This window comes from Schistocerca americana, chromosome X (assembly GCF_021461395.2).
Source record: "Schistocerca americana isolate TAMUIC-IGC-003095 chromosome X, iqSchAmer2.1, whole genome shotgun sequence".
Classification (NCBI taxonomy): Eukaryota; Metazoa; Arthropoda; class Insecta; order Orthoptera; family Acrididae; genus Schistocerca; species Schistocerca americana.
In genome coordinates, this window is record NC_060130.1 from 357,124,785 (window position 1) to 357,130,459 (window position 5,675).

Genomic DNA, 5,675 nt, shown 5'->3' on the forward strand with positions numbered 1-5,675 from the left:
TCCATCAGTTGTTTTATGGGCAAAGGCTGTGACCCAGGGGCGACAGAAGTAGCAGGAGAGGGGATGGGAAACAGAGTCGACAGGAGAAGTGTCCGAGAGAATCGGAGAAGACACGTGGAAATCGGGAGCAGGTTCCTGCACTGGAATCTCCGAAGGGGCGGCCTCGACAACAGGAACAACGCCAGATAAGGTGTCAGGGATCTTCTGCACAGGCGTGAAAGCACCCGTGACGTCCTCATCCACGATTTCAGACTGAGAAGGAGGGGCCGTTACTGGAGGCACATCGGAAGGGTGAGCCAATAGGGAAGGTTCATCAGCCGCATCATCCTGTGTTCGGCGATGCTTGTTGTGAGAAATCATGGCGGGCACATCGGAAGTAACGGCATCAATATCCCTACGCTAGGACAGCGGGGGAAATCACGGGCGTTGTCGGTCATCGGATCACTGCGTCCCTCAGAAACAGAGAGCGATTCAGTCTGGGATCCCTGCGGGAGAAGATCAGCTAAAGTCAATTTTTTACGCTGTTCGTATGTAGGTTTTAATACCACCACACGCCGCGGACAATTAGTACAGAAATGACCGGTTTGATTACAATAATAACATGTTCCTTCTTGACCACTGTACGTGACATGGACCCTATAACCACATACCTGTAGATGAGAAGGAATATGTTTTTTGACCACCATTTCCACCTACCGAACACCACTAAAGACCTGTAAGCGGTGCTGAGCAGAGCATTGTTCCTTTCGAATATGACGTATTTCCCATAAGGAAGCAAAACGGGCCTCACAAAACAGTCGTCTACCTCGGGCGGAAGGTTAAACACCCGGACATTCGTATACATCACTTCTGCATTCGCCAAGAGAACCATACTAGTGGAACCATCACGGTGCGTGAAGGGTACCTGACAACCGTGACGACAAAGTATCCTATCAGCTTGGAGCGGGTCAAGAAACTTAACAAAAAACACACACAATTCGCTGTCAAAATATGCAGTATGCGCCTGATCAGTAGTGACTTTCATTGTATCGACTAACCAGTGATGTATCTCCAAAGAACTGGGCTGGACGTGACGCATGGATTTGTCGAAGGTGAAGCTGACAGTACCTGTACGAGGAATTTTCGTGGCAACCACGGTGGACATCGCGGCGCCAGACGACGCAGCGACAGAAAGGGCCGCACCAACACCAAACACTAGCCGACAACCAGCGATGCGACGCGCACGGAGACCAGCACCACACTAAACTGACACGAGGAAAATACACAGCGCTACGGTAGAGGCGGAACTAATAGCACAACCTAGTCACCCGACGCGCGAAGCGGGGGAATGGTCGAGCCACCGAGGGCACAGAGTATAGTGCGACAGCAGGAACTATGTCGCGTTCTCCTCCTGCGAGACCCACTTTCTCACCTTAAATGTCCACACACTACATTCGTAGTGTCACTACCCAACACACGCATTACTCGTGAAAGACATCCTTACCAAGTCCCGTAAGAGTTCGGGTAATTTGCGTGCATCCGCACAGAAGAGGAAGGTCATGGCCGGTATTGCCAGAAATATATACTTATATGGATATGGTGTCTGTTCTTTCGGACATGTCCAAAAGAACAGACACCAGTGATGACCTGCAAACGTCTATAACGAAATTAGAATTATATATTAATACCTTCAGCTGCTGACGGGCGTTGATATATATCAACGGGGACAGGTGAAAATGTGTGCCCCGACCGGGACTCGAACCCGGGATCTCCTGCTTGCATGGCAGGCGCTCTATCCATCTGAGCCACCGAGCGCACAGAGGATAGTGCGACTGCAGGGACTATCTCGCAGTTCCGGGTTCGAGTCCCGGTCGGGGCACACATTTTCACCTGTCCCCGTTGATATATATCAACGCCCGTCAGCAGCTGAAGGTATTAATATATAATTCTAATTTCGTTATAGACGGCTGCAGGTCATCAATGGTGTCTGTTCTTTTGGACATGTCCAAAAGAACAGACACCATATCCATATAAGTATATGTTATCAGTTGTTGTTAGACGAAGGCATGCTGCAGTCGCTGCTGTGTAAAGACGGACATCGCAAACTTTATTTCAGCGCGATAGTGTCCCACCTCATAACGTGGTGGCTATCCGGGCATACCTAGATGTACACTTTTACCAGAGATAGGTAATTCGTAGAAGGACGGTGGAATGACCGCCACGTTCCCTGGATTTCTGTTTCTGGTGACATGCGAAGGCAATTTGTATGTGGTGATAATAAGAAGCCTATCACACCTGAGGGACGAGACTGACGCATATACTCACATCCCGGTACATTCGCTGGCTTAAGTCTGTGAAGTATGGGTGAAGTGCATTACTACTTTACAACGTGCTGGACAACGTGCACACATTCTATATCGTTCATGTGTTATTGCCGGAATTTGCACTGTTCTGTACAAAATGTGACATAGCTCAAGAATGAATAAAACTACGTGCAAAGGAAAGACACCATTGTTTTTGTAGCGCAGTCTTCTCTCTGCCTGATAAGCCACATGACCCACTTTTCATTTGAAAATTACGAGTGGTACCGAAAACGGTCGCCATGTTGGTAGTATAGCCTCTCAGAGTTTCCTCCTCTCCCAGCTCGTACTACTGGACTTTAAATTTCTATTTAGCCGAATGTTTTTGTTTTAGAGGTGTGGATCGACAACTATTAGACTACCCTGTACATAGCTTTTTAACAACTGACTCCAAGCTGCGATTAAGTAATATTTTCGATTTAGAAATGGTGCAATACGAGCAGTGGCGTTCTAACGCTACAAAAAGAGGTTCAAATGGCTCTGAGCCCTATGGGACTCAACTTCTGAGGTCATCAGTCCCCTAGAACTTAGACTAACTAACCTAAGGACAACACAACACATCCATGCCCGAGGCAGGATTCGAACCTGCGACCGTAGCGGTCTCGCGGTTCCGGACTGTAGCGCCTAGAACCGCACGGCCACTCCGGCCGGCACAAAAAGAGGAACAGGAATGGAGTAAGTACTGCAATGTGAAGTCGACCCAACGTATATTGCTGTTTTGTGTTAATCACATTTATTGCTTTCAGTCGTTTCGTTTATCATATTTTCATACCATCTTTTCACATCCTCTCATAGAGATTTCGAAACAGTTTTATTTCATTCAGCGTATCTGTAACGATCGTAGTACCGTCTGTTTCAAACTTTCGCCTTGTATTTAGTGATTCTTGCCTTCTTTTCGTTTATTTTTATCGTGCTTGAAACGTCGTTCATGTTTGCCTCAGTATTTGTGTTAAATATTTCCACATTTAAATACATCAGTATGTTACTCATTGTCTAAGACACAGAACTTTTCTTTTAATTTGAAGAGGTATGCCCCTTTATTCTGAAATAAATTTGAATTATTGTTATTGTTGTTGTTGTGGTCTTCAGTCCGAAGATTTTTTTTTTTTCTTTTTTTTTGCAGCAGGCCACCCCAGCCTGTTTCTTCATCTCTGTGTAACTACTGCAAACTGTATCCATCTGAAAGTGATTGCTGTATTCGAGCCTTGGTCTCTACAGTTTCTGCCTTCCCCCAACCACACACACACACACACACACACACTCTCACTTTCATTCTAAAATTGAAGATTCCTTGATTTAGCTTTAGGATGCGTCCTTTCAATCCGTCCCGCGTCGTACAATAAATTACTTTTTCCTTTAGGTCGGTTCAGCACCACTTCATTAATTGAAGGGCTTATTTCAATAGTGGTGCAAGTACATTTTTGTTAATTCTGAGACACAGAGTCCTAAAGTTAAATGAGCGCTGAAAAATCTGCAGATGAGATACCAGAAATATTCACGTATATATACTCGAATATTTCTGGCATGCGTACCATCACGTTTCCGACTACGATAAAGGTCGGATTGTGGCGTATCGCGATTGCGGTTTATCGTATTTATCGACAATGCTGCTCGCGTTGGTCGAGATCTAATGACCGTTAGCAGAATATGGAATCCGTGGGTTCAGGAGGGTAATACGGAACGCCGTGCTGGATCCCAACGGCCTCGTATCACTAGAAGTCGAGATAACAGGCATCTTATCCGCATGGCTGTAACGGATCGTGCAGCCACGTCTCGATCCCTGAGTTAACAGATGGGGACGTTTGCAAGACAACAACCATCTGCACGAACAGCTCGACGACGTTTGCAGCAGCATGGACTATCAGCTCGGAGACCATGGCTGTGGTTACTCTTGACGCTGCATCACAGTCAGGAGCGTCTGCGATGGTGTACTCAACGACGAACCTGGGTGCACGAATAGCAAAACGTCATTTTTTCGGATGAATCAAGGTTCTGTTTACAGCATCTTGACGGTCGCATCCGTGTTTGGCGACATCGCGGTGAACGCACATTGGAAGCGTGTACTCGTCATCGCCATACTGGCGTATCACCCGGCGTGATGGTATGGGGTGCCATTGGTTACACGTCTCGGTTACCTCTTGTTCGCATTGACGGCAGTGTGAACAGTGGACGTTACATTCCAGATGCGTTACGACGCGTGGCTCTACCCTTCATTCGATCCCTGCGAATCCCTACATTTCAGCAGGATAATGCACGACTGTATGTTGCAGGTCTTATACGGGCCTTTCTGAATACAGAAAATGTTCGACTGCTGCCCTGGCCAGCACATTCTCTAGATCTCTCACCAATTGAAAACGTCTGGTCAATGGTGGCCGAGCAACTGGCTCGTCACAATACGCCAGTCACTACTGTTGATGAACTGTGATATCGTGTTGAAGATACATGGGCAGCTGTAGCTGTACACGCCATCCAAGCTCTGTTTGACTCAATGCCCAGGCGTATCAAGGCGGTTAATACGGCCAGAGGTGGTTGTTCTGGGTATTGATTTCTCAGGATCTATGCACCCAAATTGCGTGAAAATGTAATCACGTGTCAGTCATAGTATAATATCTTTGTCCAATGAATACCCGTTTATTATCTCCATTTCTTCTTGGTGTAGCAATTTTAATGGCCAGTAGTGTAAAACACTCTCTTTGTTTTGTGGTGTGTCAGTCTTCTTGTGATGTGCTAAGGTATCGCTATATCGGTGGCTCTCTTGGACGTCTTCACCATCGTTCACAAACTTCACAGGGGTGACTTTAAAACACGCTAACACAAAACAAGTCAGCAGTGCAAAAAACAAGATGGTGTTTGTAAAGGAATGTCAGTTCTCACATACTTGTAGCGTGCTTATTGTTCGGCTATGGGTCCCAGAGAATGATTTTAAGTAACTGGAAACATCAGAAATGTAGCTTCTTGGATTAAGTTTGCAGCAGAGAGGATGAAAGCAGGAGCATCTAAATAGGGGTGAAATAAGGTGTGAAATCTATAGTAGAGAATGTTGTAATCACACAAATGGACGGAAGGAATATGTTCTTCGTATGTCAGAGGCCGGGATCCAAAAGCGTTCGGTACCTTATAAATCTCTGGAGAGAACGACCAGCGAGGAGACTCAGGAAAAGTTGGTGAAGTCGGAACAGGTTTATTTGCGCCTACCGCTGGGAAACCAAAAGAACAAGAACAGAGAGGAATTACTCATATTGATGCATAAATCAGAGGGATAGGAAGTGGAGAGTTGTTTTCCATTGGCACACGACAGGAAGTTATTTCACACCTCACTGGCACAATATGTTGACT

General features: G+C 46.2%; 1 non-coding gene across 1 annotated transcript; it reads right to left on the bottom strand.

Annotated features, from left to right (window-relative positions):
- Positions 1-1,720: 1,720 nt before the first annotated feature.
- On the bottom strand, positions 1,721-1,795 carry Trnaa-ugc. The gene has a single exon. It is a non-coding gene; the product is annotated as a tRNA-Ala (tRNA).
- Between the last annotated feature and the right edge of the window lie 3,880 nt (positions 1,796-5,675).